This window comes from Metopolophium dirhodum, chromosome 2, assembly GCF_019925205.1.
Source record: "Metopolophium dirhodum isolate CAU chromosome 2, ASM1992520v1, whole genome shotgun sequence".
NCBI lineage: Eukaryota > Metazoa > Arthropoda > Insecta > Hemiptera > Aphididae > Metopolophium > Metopolophium dirhodum.
Genome location: NC_083561.1, coordinates 3,981,300 through 4,004,245, shown reverse-complemented (window position 1 = coordinate 4,004,245; position 22,946 = coordinate 3,981,300). Strand labels below are relative to the sequence as shown.

The window sequence follows — 22,946 nt, the reverse complement described above, 5'->3', positions numbered from 1 at the left end:
TGCGTTGTAAAAAGTATTGATTATTTTAAATTTTACTCTTACTACTCTTACTTACTCTCAACTAAAACTTTTTTTCTTATATTTAAAAAAAAATATTCCTAATATTTAATAATTTACCTAAAATGCATGAATCAAAATAGTCCATTGCGTATTTGAGTCTTATTTCGTGTATAATTTTCTCAGATCGGTATATCCAGTAATTTTATAAAAAAAAAAATAAACACATATCTCACTTATCATTTATATACACTTATGTATTATATTCTCATGTTATCTCGCGTTTAAACAGTAAACACATAATTAGGTAGAAATAATATTGTTGTTAATACATTACCTATTCTTCACTACCAACAGTCAGTTTTAATACTGCCGATATGTTTTTATGTTTCATCTCATTGACCTGTACAGATATTTCATTAATAGTTATACAATAAATTATAGGTACACTTCAACGCTATAGATCAAAATATGTACAATATAGTTTCGATATTATTTTTTTTTTCGCATTACTAACAGTAAAAAATATATACAATGATTATCATACACTTTTTGTTTGTATAATATATGAACATGACTTAAAGAGTAATGTGTTTCACTTTAATATTGATTAATTGATTTTATTAATGCTCAATGGTTCAAAAAAAAAAAAAAAAAACAAAATAGTGTAAACCGTTTTGGAACACTTAATAAATAAGACACAGTGGTAATAAATCACGGATATCAATAAAATAATAAATGGCCTAAACATACTATATATGTACCTATAATAAAATATATCGAAGCAAGAGCCAATAAACAATGTCGTGTTTGATTATTTATGTAGTGGTTCTCAAATAATACATTATTATTTGATGATTTAATTATATTTTCCCTAAAACTTACATTGGACATTAATTTATGCTAAGTAAAACTATACAGCTGATGTCGTTTATTATTTCTAAGTACACTCTGGATAATAGATTATCCGACATTATGTAAAGTGTGGTTCGTATTGCTAAAAACTTTTATATTATTCAGTTCTGTATAACAATAGTTTTGTACTTATAAAGAAATAAAATATAAACATAAATTCTATTCTGGAAAAAAATAATTGAAATATTCTTTACAATCATGTTTTAGCGAACAATTTATAAACGTATTTTTTTTTTTTTATTGATGATCAAGTAAAACTCTGGAAGCTACAAGGCCATTAAATTTATCTTGTTTTTATAAACACATCGTACTCACTAGGACCAGGTATAATTGGATTTTTAATATTTTGTATAAATGTATATTAATATGATTATTTTAAAAATATAATTTTGTTTGTATAAAATGTAATATACTTCGGTTTGTCGTATAACAATATATATTATATAATATTGACATACTGTTTGATATTTCTCTTGTATTTTATATATCATAATTTGATTACCTATCGATATGTTTTTATTTGATTCTTTGGATTTATAAATTAAATTTATATACCTAGTAAAATCTATTTTATTAAATTTTTATGCTATTATATTATTATACACACAAAAACTAAAAATAGTTCCCTGAATTTATTTCATATCAATCAGTATTTTTCTCCCTGTATTATAGTCTCAGTCAATTTTTATATTATATATGATATTATTATAGAACTCCATAAAACGTGCCCTTACGTGCAGAAAAATACTATTTACGATCACCATTTTCTATAGTACCTACCTTAGACCCTAATATAATATATAATACGGCCGTTGCCAAGAATATGGACCCTAACTGTCGTTACATCACAACAAGGACTTTCTTTCACGTATCCTATATTAAACACGATATTGCTAGATGTCGCCTGTACATTCTAGTTTTGTTGTCCACATGAATTTTTATATGCATGCTAAATTTTTTTTTATATTTGAATTTAAAAACAAAATAATACATAAACGGGCCTGAAACTTTATATTTAAAACGATATAAATTAGATTTCTGTTCTAATTATAACTTAAAATATTATATAATCATATGAAATATTTTGCATTTCACATAGACATACTTCTCCGAATCCAAAGTTTATATTAATTAAGTGAGGTTTCGGGAGAGTGTACAGTTAAAGCCATATAACATTATGCCTTTATCGTGAACGAAATAAACCTTTGTCGCATTCACCGGCTTTAATTAGGTAAATGTATCTTCAAATGAGTTTTACAAAACTAAAATAATTGTTTCTTGCTTGTCTTTAGTACTCTATACATTTGAAATTGTAATACTCAAAATTGTTTTTTTAAAAAAACTCAAGAGTTATTAAAAAAATTATTTAAAACATTTTCACATCATAACAATATTATATGAGGGTGTGATTCACCAAGCATTTTCTTACGCCCTTTTTGTTCTATAATGCAGTTATTCAAAATCTGATTTTTGGAATTTTAAAATATTCTTAAAGACCACGTTTTAAATTTCTTGAAGCTTATATTTACTACTTAAGAAGTGTCCTGTGGAGCTACAAATTTCCGTTTCTCAAATGAGAAGTTTTTCCTCTTTTCTATTGTATTTAGTGAATAATTTTTCTGTAAACGCCGACGTATCATAATCAAAATTCAAACAAATAGGGATTGAGTAATTTTACAATTGTGTAGTAAGGATAGTAGGTCCTCATGATGATGGGTTTGGAAGTTTTGAGGCGATGGTGGTTTCAAAATGTTAGTGATTAATATCTATCAGCATTAATAACTTGTAAAAATGGTGCAAAATAATCGTAGATTGATTACCTATTACGTCTATCTTATATTTTATAAAACCATTTTTCGGAACTATTATCCTTAGTATAAAGGTTTATGATTGCAGATAATTTAGCAAAATCGTATATTAATACAATTGAATTATATTTTTATGCGTTTTTATAATTTTATAACATTTTTAAAATAAATGTATATTTTTTTACAAATTTATAAAAATGAAATGTCTTTAATATTTAGTTTTATTACAACAAATAATATTTATAGTTTGTTTGGTATATAGTTATGCAACGTTTTAAATTTGTTACACAATGTTGTTATATTATTGAGTAAAATTGTGAAATATTATGATTTTTCTTTCTTTCTTGCAATTTCGTAGCGTCAAATATATTCAAAACGTTACTTTTACCACTTACTTATTTTATAAAAACGCTAAGCCATAAAAAAAGAATATTTTTACAAAAAATGTAATTGAATATTTACGAAATTCGTATTTTTAAGGCGTCCGCGTCACTGTACACAATGGTCGAATAACAGTAATTAATATGCGTTTAACATTTTCCATTAACTATTATTTCGTTCGTTCCATAACATTGTAATATTATAATGATTATGTGCTCGTGCCACAATATAATATCCGTGTATATAGATATACCTGTGCACGTCGTTTCATAGAGTGGCGAATAAATATTTTGACGGCCTGTTGAAGAACAAATCGATAGTTTCCGGAAATGTGTTTTCATTAACCAAATGGGGGTCAGGTGGCATATTATTTCCAGCGGGTGTGTCATGTCGTGCGTAGAATACGTATAATATACTAGATAATGCGTATACACGTATATTCGTATATATAAATATACATTTACTGGTTAACGTGCTCGCCTAACAACCGTGCTTTCCCGTAGGTATAAGAAGTGCGCATATAGGTATACGTTATGTATATTTATAGTCCTTTCCAATGGTGACAAGCCATCTCGGGTGGAAGCACGGATATTTTAGACACGCCTCGGATACATAATGATAATATATGCGTTGTGAGCAAAAGACTTAACGGGGATATAGTTTTTCAAAATTATACATTATCATAATAACACTAATATTTAAGTACTATGGTTTTTTTTTATGACCAACTTCATACGACCTTTCTTTTATTTTAATATCCTAATTCGATAAAAAAAAAAAAAAAATAGTTATTGAATTAAAATTATTGTTTTTGGACTCTCCATAAAAAATGGTGTTTTGTTCTCGCGCTACAAAAAAATCATTAAAACAATTTAATCCCAACTATTATAATGTGTTTCAACTTCAAAACAATATGAACAATGTACGTTTTATTGAACAACAACGTAAGCTATATTTAAACCTTTCTAATCGTGCATTAATTATAAATATATATTTAATATAAAATAAATTATAATGACTTATCTGGGTTAATAAATCAACATAAATAACCAACTACTTAGTAGTTACTACTAAGCTGTATAACGTTATTGCGACGTACTAATATCGGATAAAATGTATAAGTACCGTTAAATCTAAAACTATAGAACCGTAAAGATATTACATTTCTTAGACTGACCTCAGTTAAGAGCTCAGTTAACCACTCAACTACAAAACAAACAAAATTTATCCTAAAGTATATTTGAAGTAAATACATTTTTTAATTTTATTTCCTTGTTTAGAGTTGAATATAATTCGATAAATGTTATTTATCTTTCGTTTCAGTGGAGCTGTATCGTTTATTTTTTCATAATAAATAAATACACAGTTTTAAATGTTCTTCAGCTATTTATTTTTAATACTCTCTCTATTATTAGTCTGTATTGAAGAATCAAGGATTTACAATTATTCTGCGAAGTGGGTTTTTAAATCAATATATTTTATATAGCCTACAGGTTAGACTAAACTATATCTTGCTGTACTTAATCACGTAGTTTATTGAGTAAAAATAATTACATAATTCACTAAAATAAAATAATCTTTCTAGTTGCTTCAGTTAACAGCCGCCGTATATTTTACAAATACATATTTCCTGTCAAAGTTATTTTTATTACCTACAGTTTTAAATTGAAACAATTAACTCGAGTTTTCAGTTGGTAGATTTCTACCAAAATAATAATAATAACCCTGGTGGAAGCATAATAATTGCATTTCAGATGAAACATGACAATTTAAATTTAAACTGGAGCCGAGTCATGCACAATAATTGTTTTCGGTTTTTACTGAACGTGACAGCTTGCTATAGAATGTTACCTAAATTAACACCGAACAGGACTGATGGTCGCGAACTCATCATTATATTCGCGTATATAGTTTCTTTCATTTTTTACTTCTTAATACATTATGTATGACCCAATATATTTTTCCAAGGTAAATACAAAAATTCTATTAATAATGATATTCATAAAAAAAACCTTCTACAATAATAATAATAATAATAATATATTATCTAACCGTCGTCTGTCGTCTTTTTCTATGCATATATATATATATATATACTACGTATTTCTTAGACCAAAACTTCACATATATAATATATAATATAGTGTCTTCTCAATAACCTCATATATATATATATATATATTATGTTATATACGGAGTGGCTTATGAAGCGAACAAAAGACCAGACGAAATACGCCGGTATAAGACCAATACGAAAGATGGTCTATCTGTTCCCGTCTCTTTTTCAATTCAAAAAGCTCATCTATTGTGCCTGACGGGTTCCGATATGTGTGTACATGTGAACGCGCGTATGTATGTGTGCGTATGTAACGTATATATATGTGTGTGTGTGTGTGTGTGTAGGACGTAGGTATATGGGGAAAGAGATGAGCGTGGTGAGATAAATAAAAGAAACGTATATACAGTTGCTCTATACGTCGACTATAGTTCAGAAATTAAGTTGGTGGAAATAAAAATAAAAGTTGCCGCACGGACAATAGTTGGTTAGCTTTTACAACATATACCGTCGATATTCGCAATCGGACGAGGTGGGCATTATGCTATCGACTCTTACCACCGTGGGGGTAGATCCATTTAAAAAGCAACAGATACTATACAGTGAATGGCCGCGCGTAAATGCCAGTCGTCCTTTCTCCCTTTTGATCCTCACTCGCGGCGGCACGATAATAAAATACGTATTATAATATTACGTGCACATCGGGTAATGTCGGTGACTTAAGATTTGTATTGGTTAGTTTTGATAAATGATTCTGTTCACGTGGAAAAATGAAATATTATATAGCAATTGATTGAATTGGATCGCTGTGAAAATTAAATGGGACCACGGATAAAAAACATCGCAAACACTGTAACTTTCTCCCGGTTTATATTTTATTTTTTGAAATCATTCAAATACTATATAATACATTCGTATCAACACTAAATGACTGATAACTTTCTGTCATATTGTATACATTAGAGATTCTATGCCTTTTCAGTTTTCATGTAACTGAGTGCAAGGAAAAGTGTATCAATTTTTATGTGGTGTAAAATATTTCTATTTAAATGAATAAATAATAAAAATATCGTATGCAAAGATATCCACGGATAATATGAGAATAATTTACGAGGAGTTTCCGAAAATTATAGCTGTGATCTTGTAAAGTAAAAACTATTCTGGACACTACTCAATTTATGATAATAGTTTCAGAGATTTTTCAAACTTTAAATGCGTATAAAAAAAAGAAATTGTGAGTCGCGATATATTTAATAACCTTTTTTAAATGCAGTAGACTATGAAGTGCCCAGATAATTCTGGGAATCTTATTTGTTAAATCTTTCGCACTGTAAAATAGTAATGAAATTATGAAAATATAAAATTATTAGCATTAAAAAATATTAAAGTATCTACATAATACAAATATAGTATTCCAACACAAGGTCGGAACTCTTGAGAATTCAAAAAAGCGAGTTGGATAAAACAATTTTTGAAATTTTATAAAATATAATATATTTACGTAGGTACGTTTCGTTTTTTTTTTTTTTTTATATATATATATATATATATATGATTAGGGCAACAACGATTTATTATTTTGTTTAAAGTTTGTCATCGACGATGTCTAAAACTGTTTAACTAATAATTGAAAATGCTCGAATCCCTATTTTGTGTGTATTGTCATAAATCAATAATATGACGCGTGTAAGGTATATAATTGATACCGATCGCCGAATCGCGATAAGACAAATAAATCGCAATAACCATCAGAGACGATTGTGTATTATTTCACATGATAATAATAATATAATATTACGGACATCGTGAACATAATATGTTTCTGTCCAGCATACCGACCTACATCAGTATATGAATGAATTTATAATAATATACTACAATAACGATTGGACGCGGGTTCGTTGGCTTTATCCAGCAGCAGCTATTTTATTCAACGTTCTGATCGACGGCGAACTAAATATTTTATAATATTATTGTTATCGGGATCTCGTGATATCGTACACGAACCCCCCCCCCCCCCCTGCTGTAGGTATACACTGTGTATTATAATAATATAACACACGCGTAGGTATATTATAATATATTATTTGCGGCTGGCATGTGTGTATCCACCAAGGGTACAGCTGAATGCTATCATATTTTACGTGAAAAAAAAAATCCGATGGCGTATGCACGCGCGTACGTGTAAAATTATCATATTAGGGTTACCGCGAGTTTGAGATATTTCTAGTGCAATTTTCATTCCTAAACATTTCAACGATAATAATATAATATAATAATATGTCGAACGATGTAAATTATGTATATAGTTTGTCAACGGATCGTATCGGTTGGTTTTGTAGCTGAGATTCGCTACAATTTTCGACGTCGATATAGTGGCTATCATAATAGAATAATATTGCGGTTGATCAACTTTAACACATTGGAAGTCAAAAATCCCAGCACTTTTACCAAACAATTGGAAAAACTAACGAAATTATCGTGGTAAGACGGTAATATGTACGCACGTACGCCAGTTTTTGACCATATCGATTTTGTTTTTTGTTGTCACTCAGAAAGAGATATTGTAAGACACTTGACATTTTTACCGAACACCATAAGTACTGCGCTTTCTTGACATGCCATAATTTCAAAAGTATTTTGGTTCTTATTGAACTACTTATAGATATTTGAAATGTCTCAATTAAATTGTTTCTCAGTAAAATAACCTTGAAAATTAAAAATACGATAACTCATTAGTATTATTCTAAAAACGTAAAAATACATTGTAGTCACATTTTTTTACGGTGTTGGAAGTTCAATTTCAACAAATGTTCGTAAAAGAAACTTAAAAATTACAGAAACACCTATAGTTTAAAAGGAAATAAAGTAAAAAGTTTGGATAAGTTTCCAGTAGACAAATCACATTTAGGTATAACAACTCATTACTTAATATAATTAATAAATGACGGAAACATGGCCCCACGGCAGTGGTGTAGCTAAATAGCCTATCTAGAGCGCCGTGTGCCAAATATTATGGGGGCTATTATAGACGTGATGTATTATTTGTAGTTTTTACATAATATTGACTGTTAAATACAAATTGCGTGTTTATTTTATTTCTATAAAATTTAATAATCCGTAAGTTAATAATAGTGTTTTATCTTTAAGTAATTAATATAGTCATAAAATATTATAAATTAAATATATTATATTAATTATTGAAACTATATCTATTTCAAAAATAAAAGTAACTGACTTTTAAGAGAAATAACATTTTTAAATATTATTATCAATAGTGTGTCTATTTGTATGTTGAATTAATCACATCAAAGTTGTAATCACCGTAAATCATGAAAAAGTCAATTTATAAATGTTACACGGTACATTCGTGTGTTTCATATTGTAATTACACATCGAATGCTGGTCAAATACCCAAGGACTATTTATAAAACAATTCTAGTGCCTTTTAATTGTATAATTGAGTTATCCTACCGGACTTCGGCCGGAGTTACTTGGTGGATAGAGATCAATAAATTAATTGACCAACATCAGGTTCGGGCGTAATAACAATTTATAAAATATATGCGTCTTGAAATCGTCCATGTGCTCTGCACTAGGAGGTCCGGTGCGTTTATTTAGTAAGTATGTCTATCGATGTAGGTCGACCTGTCAGTGCACGTAAAAAGTCATTCATAAACAGTACACGTTTTAGTGTTCTTATCCTCTAATACGCGAGGCGCATCCAGTCCGAGAGTATTTTTTATGCATTCAAGGTCGGGCAAATAAATTATGTGTATAATATATATACGTGTGTCTATCCCTCCCGAATTACGTCAATCGTATTACTCACAGTATATAGTATATTATTCATTAAATACCTAATTAGTTTCTTCCAAAGCGTATATTATGGTTTGTGCCGCGAACACGGGAGTTTTAGGTGTTCACCTCTACCCCCTTTTGGATTTTTATCTTCTATATAATATACATAAAAATGAAGGTTTCTTTGTTTGTTTTTTATTATAGATTCAAAAACTACTAGTCCGTATTCAATAAAAGTTATATCAATAGATTCCTTGAAGCTCGGAGGGGTTTACAGCTTACTTTTTCACCCCTATTGGCTTCTTTATGGCTCACACATAAATTTACATTTGGCTCCCGAAACAAAAATATTTTTTTTGTTGATTCAAGTGTATAGATACTATTGATTACACACAAATTACTATTATCATTACTCATTAATAGAAATATGGCAAATAAAATTTTTTACAAATATATTTAAAAAAAACAAATTTTAAAATTTACCTAATACTTTTGATCACAATTATTACAATAACTACATTTATGATTTGTTTTTTTAATTCTAGACGTCATAATAATATATTATATTTGATGTAAATATATAAAAACGAATTCCAATATAAACAATATTTGATTTACACCACCTGCACTATTGAATCTGTTCAAGCATTCATTGAATCTATCTCGATTTTTTTTTTGCGTGTAAATGAAAAATATGACCAGAAATGGAAGAAGTGGAAAATCATAAAATTACTCATTTTAATTGTGTTTGTATTATATATTTCAACTGAAGCAAAATGGAAAACGAAAGCATTATGTATTAATTTTAACCAGACAAAGTCAGGTAATATGTCTATTATTCTATGAGAAAACGTTTTTAAAAACCATTTATATACCTTTTTTTAATGTACCCTCCCTCCACTCAAATATGAAATGTCTTATTATAAATGATTACTGGTTATAAATACAATTAAAATATTATATTGTGTTGATTTTATCACGTTCGATCTCCTTGCAAAAACTCGTTCTATCGGATTATCTATAATTATAAATACTATTAATCTTTTAATATAAAATTAATGTTGTTGGTTTTGGTCTTTAGTGACGTGACGCTTGGGACATTACGAAACGTTACAATACAAAACTAATTTAAAAATCATTCTACGTGATACGTTTTTTTCTCGAAAACTATATTAAATAAAACTACAATTTAATTCTGTTAAAACGTGAGTGTGTTGTCTCTTACTATACGGGTATTTTTCTCTTTGATTTCAAGCCCAATTAAGGTACCGAGTTCCTTGAATATATTTTTAACGTTGTATATAATCGCGTTCTTTTGGGTCTCTCTCTCTCTCTCTCTCTCTCTCTTTATCATTCTCTCGCATATTATATTATATATATTGTGTACTTTTTGACACAACCAGATAAATCTTGCGGTTAGTGGCCACAATAGTGGTAACGGGCAGGAACACACGCCGGAGAGAAAGAGAAAAAAAAGAAAACACGATGTATAAACACACAACACACATACATAATATATAAATGTGCATGTTTGTATGTGTGCGTGTGTGTGTTTTTGTTAATAACAAAGAATTGTATGTTTTATTTTTTCACATTCCCCGCAGTATATACGCGCTGCAGCACGAGAGTAGAGTCCGGAAATTAATTCAAGGCCCCCGTGTCCGGTCCCTTTTTCATCAGGTTATTTACCTTTTTTCTCTCTCTAGCTCTGTCTCTCTTCCCTCTCTCTCTCTCTCTCTCTCTCTCTCTCTCTCTCTCTCTCTCTCTCTCTCTCTCTCTTTAACTTTATCTCTCTCGCTGTATACTCTCCTACCGATTTCGCCCCTCATCGCCACGCATGTCGTTTTTGCAAATGCCGCGTCGGCAGTGATTAAGTGCGGACCGGGCCTTATTTAAATAACTCTTCACCATCATTCATCATTGCAGACGTTTAGATAGACGCGGTAGAGGTTCACTTTTTGGCCATCATATGCCAACACAATATATATATACCTATGTAAAGTGGCCGCGGTGCCGTACCCGAGCCACAATTCAGTGAGTTTTTATTTCGAGTTTCCTACGACAGGGGTTATAATACATTTTACAGGCTATATAGTTTAATCACCATCAAGCAAAAACAAAAAAATATAGGTATATAAAGAAAGGGTGTATCTTATGTCATTGTACGGAGGTTTTTTTTTAACGATTATGGATCAATGACATGGAATTTCGTTAAAACAAATAATAAAAATCTATTACACAATATTATGAAACTTGTGACTTGATAAAATAAAAGTAAATTTAATATAGTAAACAGCATTTTTATGTACATATTATGTAATTAGATCAATGTAAATATCTAAATGACTAAATATATAATAAATACTATTAATAATAAAATTAGTAATATGATAATATATTTCCGATAAATTACCCATTGATTGAAATTTCTGTTTTGTTCGTTTCGGTGTAAGATAAAATATAATATAAATTTAAAAGTATAATAATTTAAATACTGTACCCATATGAAGTCATCAAAATCAAAATCATAATTTTTAATCTTGGGTACCACACATAGTAAAATGTATGCGAAAAAATATTTCCTATCATGCACAGAATGTAAAATCTAAAATATTTTTTAAAAGAACAAACATTTTTTTTTAATTATGAACTTATTCGTATTGTGATTTTTGAAATTTTAAAATATAATCAAAGAAAATTTTTTTTAAATGTTGAATGTTTTTGCACTACGTCTTTATCTGATGGATTCTACACTAGACTTACAAATATAGGTACCTATATATCTCATGAAAAACCAACCAACAGAATGCACTTCATGTGAAACTGACAGTGAAACATAAAAATTAACAATATAATATGATGAGTGAACTCGAACACATAAGAAAATATTCTCTCCCTTAACTATCCCTAGGTACCTATGCCTGTAAAATATAATAAGAAAATATAATGCTATCAGAGCATAAAATTCTTAATAAAAAATAAAAATCCAGATCAATTGTTAATATCATACTAACATATAGTATTATTATGATGTTGGCCATGAACAATGAAAAACTAAAATATAATCAATTTAATAATATAGGTATACCTACATAATTAATATAAAAACATCTATAAACTGTTCCCAAACTAATAAAAAAGTATTGCAACAACTTACTTATAAATAAAAAATAAAAAAAAAAATTTTAAAAACACACTTTTCCATAAAAACATTTAAAAAAAAATTTTAAAAATTGCACTAAAAAGACAAAAATAATTCTCTGTACTTAAAAATAATGAAAAATTTATTGATGAAAAATTTAAAAGTGTGTGGTGCTCATACACTTGACATATTCCCAGTCACTATCTTATAAACATGATTGAACAAAGAAGTGTATGTGAGACTTTCCTTGGCTTTTAAATTTTTCATCAGTAAATTTTTCATTATTTTGCTCTTATACTTGACATATACTGCCAGTCACTATCTTATAAACAGGATTGAACAAAGAAGTGTATGTGAGACTTAGCTCGGCTTTTAATGTTTTGTATGATGCACCACACACTTTTAAATTTTTCATCAATAAATTTTTCATTATTTTTAAGTACAGAGAATTATTTTTGTCTTTTTAGTGCAATTTTTAAAATTTTTTTTTAAATGTTTTTATGGAAAAGTGTGTTTTTAAAATTTTTTTTTTTATTTTTTATTTTCTACTTTTTAGTTGAAAGTAAATATTTTTATTAAACGTTTAAGAAATATGTTATCCGGTGTTTTCGGTACCTATATCAGAATACCGGTATAATGTTATTTGGTAATAATTACCGTTGTTACCATAGATATTATAATAATGGATAGGACACGCCTATACTTGCTTCGTAAGAGGTTGCGGTTTTTTTTGGGGAAGAGAGAAAGTTCAATATCTGCGAGAGATATTACGGCGACGTCGTGGGGACAATCCTTTTTTTTTTTTTTGGTCCATGTCCCAAAATGACAACGGATTATTGTATTGTCATCCAAGACCAAGGTCTATACCAATTTTCAGAATTTTTCATCTTCAAAAAGTGCCTCAAATCGAGCGCGCAAGATTTGATCACAGACAGACGTGAAACCAAACTTAAGAAAAGTGTTAAAAAAGACTTTATTTTTAACAGGCAATTTTTTTATAATAATTTCAAAATTTTTAAACACGCAGTTGTACCAATAGCAAAATCAACTTTATTTTTTCAAACGGTAACTTCTATATTTTTTTAACGGATTCTGGTAAAGCTTTTTTTTCTGAAAATTTTGAAAGTCAAATCATCAATTTTGGTTCGCTAGTTTATTAACTATAACCCTCTAAAGTTTATTAAAATCTGCATTAATACTTTTAATTAAAATAATTGGTGAAGGTTTAATTTACAAGAGATAAATATATTTTTCTTATTACTAACTTTTATAACTTCAAATTTAAACCATAAGTTCCCTATATTGGTATGTATCGCATGGAAAGTATAAATCTAGCAGTTGAAATAAGAGAAATAAGAAAAAATGTATTTAGCTCTTGTAAATTAAACCTATACTAATAATTATTTCAACTAAAGGTATTAATGCAGATTTTACTAAACTTTAGAGGGCCATAGTTAATAAAATAGCAAACCAAAATAGATGATTTGACTATCAAAATTTTCAGAAAAAAAAGCTTTACCAGAATCCATTAAAAAATATAAAAGTTACCGTTTGAAAAAATAAAGTTGATTTTGCTATTGGTACATCTGCGTGTTTAAAAAATTTTGAAATTGTTATAAAAAAATTACCTGTTAAAAATAAAGAAACATGTCTTTTTTCGTTTTAACGAAATTCCATGTCATCGATCCATAATCGTTCAAAAAAAAACCCCGCGTACAATGACATAAGATACACCCTGTATATTATAATATACATAACAATTAAAAAGTTGTACCATTACAAATTATAGTTCTCTTAAATATATTTAATGCATTTAAAGCGTGTCTGGATAAAAAATATTATAGTTACATTTTAGTATCAATATGAAAATATATGTTTTATTGTATACAGTATATTATATTATAGTGATTAATCGATTGGACTTGGTAAAGAGGTTAAAATACAACTAACAGTTGCTTACGATTCTCTAGCGTAAATAAATTATGGATGAAATGTTTTAGATTCTGAGCGGAGCGATGAATGTATTGATTTTAAAATTATGTGTGTTTTTTTTTATTTTATTAAAGGGTTTAGGACAGTAAAAATGCTTAGATGTTCTTCAACATTTTATTTTCCGATAAGAAAGTGAATCTTGTTGGTACTTTTCAGAAGTAAAAATTTCCTAGTAGTTTTCATAAGCGCCGTAAAAATAAAAGAAAAATTAAGGAAAAACAGGAATTTTACTCAAATTCTGTTTATGAAAAAATCGATTTTGGTTTTTGGTACAACTCTTAAACAAATGACAACAAGTAAATACAATTTTGTTTGAATGCTTATATTAGCATTTTTTATACACCATTACATTTTCCAAATATTTTGACTTATTTTGAGCTGTTTATACGGACATTTTCAGTTTCCATTTTTTTTTTTCTATGAATATCAATAAAGTTCTATTTGTTGTTTAAAAAAGCTTGAAAATGTAATAGAAAGCTCCTAGTAAATTGCTTCAAAGGCAGATGAAAAAAATTTAAAATCCATATGCAAAATTTTTTTTATAAACATTTAAAGTTCAAATATTTACAAAATACGTAAAAATTACGAAAATTTGCAAGTTATTTTGAGTTAGAAATTCATAAAAAAATTTCTGTTTAAATCTAAAACATTTGATATTCACTCGATTTCTCATGTAACAATTTTCTTATTTTGTTGTAATTAAAAAACGTATGACAGTAGATATTTGAAAATTTCACTGAATGTTTATATTAGAATTTTCCATACACGATAATATGTTGAAAATAATTTGACTCTTTTTGAGCTGTTTACGGACATTGACAGTTTTCAATTTTATTTGTTGGGTGAAAAAGCTTGAAAATTTAATGCAGGGCTTCTGATACATTGTTACAATAGCAGTTGAAAAATTTTAAAAATACATAGGCACAATTTTTTTATAAGCATTTAAATTTTAAATTTTGACAAAATTTATCACATTTAAAATGTAATAATTATTTTGTAGTTAAAAATTTATAAAATGTTCAACTTTTACAGCTAAGGATTAAAAATTTTAAATAAGATTCCTCGTAAATAGGTTATATATAAATTACTATATTTACCTTAATATTATCATATATACTTAGTAGTATCATAGGCTGACTGACCGGTTTCCCTCAGAATCTTTTTTCTTATACAATGATATTATATCATTGAATTCAAATGTAACACCATCCATTACAGTGACCCACTTGTAACCTTCTGTACAGCAGAGTGACATCCACTTACCTACTTTTTTTTTAAAGTCACATTTAATATTATGCTGAGGAAATATATCGGTAATGGAATGAAATGCAATTAAACTGAAATTATGTCAGAAAGAACTATTATATTTTGTACCGAAATAAAAATAAATAAGAAGTTCGGGTCTAAAAACTGTTGCCATCATCGACCTATAGGTAAACAAATCGGTTACTGCAAGTAAATTGTAAAAATAAACTATCGCAAAAAAAATGTGTTTGTTGTAAATAATAATTATAATAATAGCAATAATCATAAAACCAACAACACAAAACCCCAATAATTCTTCTATTCAAATCGTATCTTTTGTTTTTTTTTTATCTACGGATTAAATGTCATAGAAATGAAACGTACGTTGTAGTAGATGCTCTTTTAACTTTAATTGTTTTCAAATAACTGGATCAAGGGGGTATTATTACGAACGACCGTATACTGCACTTTTGTTATGTACAAGTGAATAGTTACATAATATGAATAGGTGGCATTCCACCTAGCCGAAATTTTTTTATTTTTTTCCACAGTGTTCATTTTTAGACGTACGTATTACGTTGCCCCTTGATTATTACATTACCTAAAGAACACGAGTGCCATTAACCATAGTGTCTAGCCAATATTCATATTTTTAGAAATGTTGGTTTAATTGCATACATGTTTTGCTAAGCATATTCAAAAATGTTTGGGCATGAAATAATATAAATTCCTACACAGAACAGTCATTGTAATTGTTGCTTATAGTTATTCTTGACAGTGCCTTATCATCGTAATTACATCAGGTAACATTGACTTACTAAAATAATAAAATGTATTTATATAGGAGTGAGCGCAGGCTTGAATCTCGATGAAATCATCGCCTGCAGTAAATTATAAAAAGTATAATACAATTATTACGGTTTACCCGTATTTTGGATACAACTTTAAGAAACCAATACGATACGATATTATATATTATAGTATGCAGTCTGGTTCGAACAGAGTAGTATATTAATTTATCGACGAGACCAAACGGACATTATATATTATTACCTTACCTATATGAACGTTGGCTGTTACATTGTGCCACAATAACATATAATTATGTATATACGGTGTTTGGCCCAAGTCGTTGTACTCGATTGTGTAACGGGATAAAACGGAGTGCCCATTTAGGTGGCGCACTCTCGTGGCCCGTTACCCCACCGTCACCTGCAAAGACTACCGCGCGCTCGTGCGATTACAGAGTCGGCGAAACATCGGCGAACGCCCAAACCCAACCGCCCCGCACAGCCACAGATAGCGCCCATGCAGTACCCGATTTCCGGACGCCTGCCGCCCTCCGGGAAATCACTGATTAAATAAAAACCCCTCAACTTAAAACCAAAGTTGAAAGTAATCCAGAATCCAGACCAGTAGAGCTATCTCCCAGGATATTTTAAGTGGTTTTAGGTACGACCGGACCACCCAAAGAGACCAAAACCGCTACCATAACACCACCCCTAACGCTACGGCCAGACTTAACATAAGTATGGGCCAACGAGCACAGCAACAGCACCCTTCGTCCCCTTCGCTGAGTGCGGCGAGCTAGTAAACCGGCCGGTACTTTGTGACCGGTAGACACGGGAACTTCCGCCAAACAATAGAACAGCGCCTTGCCTCCAGTCTGCAGAAGCCGGCCGGTATTTAATGACCGGCAGATACGGTGATGCCACAGACTGTTCCCACCAACTAGTGACGTTCATCCGTCCAGTTGGCTACCCTGTCCGCTATCGTTGTTGAGAACGCCGAGCCATCGCCGCCGCCGTCCAACCCGTTACGCCCGTTTATCCGAGAACGCCGAGCCGTTGCCGCCGCCGTCCGGACCCAGTTGTACCGATACCGTTATTGAGGACGTCGAGCCATCGCCGCCGCCGTCTGATCCAGTTGTGCCGCTAAGTTTATCCGAGAACGCCGAGCCGTTGCCGCCGCCGTCCGGACCCAGTTGTGCCGATACCGTCATTGAGAACGTCGAGCCATCGCCGCCGTCGTCCAACCCGTTACGTAAGCCTATCCGAGAACGCCGAGCCGTTGCCGCCGTCGTCCAACCCGTTACGTAAGTCTATCCGAGAACGCCGAGCCGTTGCCGCCGCCGTCCGGACCCAGTTGTGCCGCTACCATTATTGAGAACGTCGAGCCATCGCCGCCGTCGTCCAACCCGTTACGTAGGTCTATCCGAGAACGCCGAGCCGTCGCCGCCGCCGTCACCCGACTGTACCCCGTTGTACCATCACGACCGGAGCAGTACGACATCCACGAGGCTGCCCCACAGACATATACCTCATACCAATCCACAGACCCACATCGTGAGTTCAATGTATGATTCCCACCACTAAATGTATTCCCAGATAAATCATTTGTATTTTTGTAAACTCTTTTAATATTGATCAGTAAAAGAAAATATTGTAAAAATTGGATCAAAAATATTGTTAAAATATTAGTTGATGAAAATAAACGAATTATTCAAGTATAACCTAAACGACAACCGTCTGTTTTCATTACATTGGCGCCCAACTGCAGTGCTCGATTAGGAAGAAATTCCACTTCGACCTACGAGAAGAAAACTACATCGTTATTTAGAAGAAAAACTACTTCGTGTCGATTAAGAAGAAAACTACATCTCTAACAATGGCACCGAAGAAAAACATATCCGAAGAGGCTTTCAACGCGTTCAGAGCGGAAGTGGAGAGAAACGGTCAATATTTAGCTGACCAGCTGTTGCAGAAAATTTACAAGTTAGAAGAAAAGTACAACAACCTGGAAGACGAGAGTAACCGGAAAATCGGAGAAGTTGTGGAAAACTACGAAAGGAAAATCGATTTGATTGAAGCTCAACTCCATGATATAAAACTGAAATATGAGAATAGCAGTAGACAACCAGTACATAATGACTGTAATAATAAAAAGGAACAAATACACAACACTGAGATATCGCGTCCGATATTCTATGGAAACAACCGCGATGGACACCCAATAGATTTTCTGTACCGACTGGAAGAATATTTTGCAGTAAAACAATCATACGTCGGTGAGAAAATAATTATTGTGGGTGATTGTTTAAAAGGAACCGCATCAAATTGGTTTTCTACAATCCGATTCCAACTCACCAATTATGATGATTTCAAGAAGGCGTTTATTGACGAATTTTGGTCCAGGGAAATACAAATCCAGGTATGGAGTCAATGTCTGAGTACAAAGCACATACCAAACAACACCAACTACCGTGAACATTTTGCCACGTGGGCAACCAAACTTCGACACTTAGAAGTACCACGATTGTCTGAGAACGAAATTGTAAAGCACATAGCAAGACACTACCCAGGATACCTCAGAGCAATATTGGTGTCACTACCCGAATGTACGATACTCACAGCCATGAAGATACTAGGTGAGGAAGAGCAAAGTGATCAACCCACGGAAAACAAAGCAAATAATCAAAAAGCTAACCAAAATGAATCCAACAACAACAGCCATACTCAAAACAACAACAGTTGGAACAACCAGCGGAGTAATGGTTGGAGTAATATGCCACCACGCAATAACCGTTGGAACAACCAACCATACCGCAGCAATGACAAGCGAGGAGAGATCCAACAAAACAGCACACCACAAACGGAAAAAATCCAACAGGTGGCAACGAATAGTGAAGAGCAAGCAGGATCTAGTGGCAATGAACAACATGCAATCAACTCATTGAATACCACTAATCAATCAGTTAGTCCGTATATTCAATGTACAATAGAAGGGGAGGAAGTCACCCTACTCATCGACACTGGAGCGACAATCAGTGTACTGACGAAGGAGGTGGTAGATATTATCACTAACAAAAATCCAAAAATCCCACAGCTTCCAGTGACCGGGATCCAAATCAGTAACGCGGTCGGAAAAAAGATATGCAAAGTATCAAAGCAGATTTTCTGTGAGTGCAAAATAGGGAACGAGTATATCCAAACCAATTTCATTCAGGTGGAGAATCTCAATGAAAAAGGGATAATTGGAGCTGATATATTGAAAAAATATGACGCTCAAATCAAATTCAAGGAACAAGTTATTCAATTCAAGATTGACCAGACCATACACAAAATACCGTTCGCCAACCAAAACCCAAGAGTGATCAGCGCCCAGGAGCACTTACTCAATGTAGAGATAAGCGAAAATCCAGAAGAAGACCAAGTAGATCTTACCCGTGATGAGAAACAACAATTTATATCATTACTCGACAAATATGATGAAATATTTTCAGACAAACCAGGGAAAATTAAAACATTCCAGTGCCAGATACGAGTGAAGGCAGGGGACCCTATCCATCAAAAACAGTATCCCATACCAGTGTCCAGGATACCCAAAGTGGACGCAGAAATACAGAGAATGCTCAAATTAGAAATTATGGAAAAATCTACATCACCATGGTCATCACCGATTGTTTGCACAGAGAAGAAAAATGGTGACATCCGGCTCTGTCTTGATGCACGGAAAATCAACACCATGATTATACCAGACCGGGAGTGCCCCACCAACATGGAGGAGACACTGATGAAGTTCCGCGGCATGAAGTATCTCAGTTCTATTGATCTCACCGCCGGATACTGGCAATGTCCATTAAAAGAGGAGTGTAGGGAGATAACAGCTTTTCTACATCGAGGGAGGAATTACCAGTTTAAGGTGTTACCCTTTGGTTTAATCAATTCTGTGGCAGAGTTCCAGAAAATACTCGACCAGGTATTAGGGCCAGAAATACTCCAATTTGCAGCAATTTATGTGGATGACATCCACATCACTTCACGTAACTTCGAGGAACACATGCAACACCTTGAAAGTATCTTTAAAAAATTGAATCAACATCACATCACCATCAACAGGAAAAAATCACAATTTCTAAAAAACCAAATAGTCTTTTTAGGACATATAATATCCGAAAAAGGGATTACTATGGACCCGGATAAGGTCCAAGCAATACAAAATTTTCAACCTCCGAAAACGAAGAAACAAGTCCAATCTTTTTTAGGATTCATAAACTTTTACCGTAAATTTATTAGGGATTTATCTCAAGACACCGAACAGTTAAGCTTATTGACGAAAAAGGATGCAAAATGGAAGTGGGGAAATCAACAACAACAGGCTTTTGAAAATATTAAATCAAAGTTTCTGGAAGACATCATGATTCAATTTCCCGACTTTACCAAAGAATTCTATATCAATACGGACGCATCCACCACCCATGTTGGAGCCGAGTTGTACCAGCTAGAGGAAGACGGACACCACCAATCCCTAGGATTCGCCAGCCGAACCCTTAATGCTGCTGAAAGGAACTACAACACAACGGAACTTGAGCTGTTAGCGATAGTCTTCACTTGCAAAAAGTTCCGTCACTATCTGTTAGGACACAAAGTCAAAGTATTAACGGACCATCATGCTTTGACATTCCTAAACACATGTCAGCTGTTAAATGCAAGACTGGTGAGGTGGGCTACATTCTTACAGGAATACCAGCTGGAGATAACACATGTGCCAGGTCGAGAAAATGTCGGAGCTGACACATTGACTCGTTACCCGCAATCACCCACGGACGAAATGTCGATAAAAGATCGGACCATCGTCATCAACAAATTAGCCATATTAAACTACAGTCCAGAACTAAGGGAGAAATTCAAGGAACTGCACACAGTACAACAAGCCGACGAATATATTACCAAGCTGAGACAGCGACTAGATCGCCGAGCAGATCACAACTTAATCGAGCATAATCAATTGCTGTTCCGCAAATCCCACCAAGGGGAATATCAGGTCATTGTGCCGAAAGAACTCGTACAACCACTTGTCGTCGAGACGCACCAGATCTACGGACATTGCGGTACTTATAAAACATACAAACTGCTACAACAAAATCACCAATTCAAAAACATGTATCAAACGATCAAAAGGATCATCAAAACCTGTGATCTTTGTCAGCGGACCAAAATCAGCAACCGGATAGCCAGGGGACCGACACTGAGTCTGTTGCCAGAGAAGCCACTCGAAATGGTATCGGCAGACCTGATGGGACCACTACCCAGGGGACAAGGAGGGTGCCGATATATCCTAGCCATTTTGGACCTATTCTCTAAGTACGTTAAGCTATATCCACTAAAACGCGCAACAACGGACACTATAGTCAAGAGGATAGTGACGGATTACATACCAACGGTTGGACTGTTCCAGAAGATTCTCACGGACAATGGGACGCAGTTTACAAGCCATAAGTGGAGCAGGATCATGGAAGGATTAAAAGTCAAAATTGTACATACCACGGGATACCACCCTGAAAGTAACCCGGTGGAGCGAACGAACCGAGAAATTGGTAGGTTACTACGAACATATTGTCACAAACAGCATACCAACTGGTTGCGATGGTTGAACAATATTGAATTTTGGGTTAACCACACCAATCACTCATCCACCGGCTACACGCCTCAATATGTGATGTTTGGACAAAACACCCAACTGCCCATCACCAAACTCGTCACTTTCCCACCATACAAAGATGATCAACCTGTCCCGGATGTCATTCAAATAGTGATCAAGAAGACTCAGAAACAGGCACAATTGCGAAACAGATTAAAGGACAAAGGCAAAACTTTTCCGAAATACGAAGTCGGAATGAAAGTACTAGTCAAGGAACACCGGCTATCGTCAGCTGAGGACCACGAGACGCATAAGTTATTCTTATTGTACCATGGGCCCTATCAGATCCACGAAGTACACCAAAACAATACGGTAACCATACGTACCCAGAGTGGAACCCAACGCACATACAACTTAAAAAATATCAAACTGTACCACGAAGTGGGACTGCCTGCTGGGGGTACCAGTTGAACATTAACAATTATACAATAAAAAAAAAAAAAAAATATAAAAAAAAAAAAAAAAAAAAAAAAAAAAACACAAAAAAAAAAAAAAAAACTTATCAAGGAGCCTATAGTAAGCTCAAGGAGACCGTATTCACAGCAAAGAAATTCATGAAAGAGTTCGAAGGAATGTCCAAGACCCAGCTCAAAATACAGATGTACAAAGAAAAGACAAGACAGATAAAATCGTTAAAACAACAACATCGGCAATGAAGAAACCCACCACATCTAAAGTTTTTAGTTTTACAGAATAACTCGTATCTCACTATTCATGTAAAACTAAAAAAGGGGACTATGTAACGGGATAAAACGGAGTGCCCATTTAGGTGGCGCACTCTCGTGGCCCGTTACCCCACCGTCACCTGCAAAGACTACCGCGCGCTCGTGCGATTACAGAGTCGGCGAAACATCGGCGAACGCCCAAACCCAACCGCCCCGCACAGCCACAGATAGCGCCCATGCAGTACCCGATTTCCGGACGCCTGCCGCCCTCCGGGAAATCACTGATTAAATAAAAACCCCTCAACTTAAAACCAAAGTTGAAAGTAATCCAGAATCCAGACCAGTAGAGCTATCTCCCAGGATATTTTAAGTGGTTTTAGGTACGACCGGACCACCCAAAGAGACCAAAACCGCTACCATAACACCACCCCTAACGCTACGGCCAGACTTAACATAAGTATGGG

The 22,946-nt window shown here is 32.7% G+C and overlaps 1 protein-coding gene across 1 annotated transcript in view; it reads left to right on the top strand.

Annotated features, from left to right (window-relative positions):
• Positions 1-22,946, top strand: part of LOC132938338 (regulating synaptic membrane exocytosis protein 1) — a 219,767-nt gene that overhangs the window by 111,864 nt on the left and 84,957 nt on the right. The gene's annotated exons all lie outside the window — the stretch shown is intronic.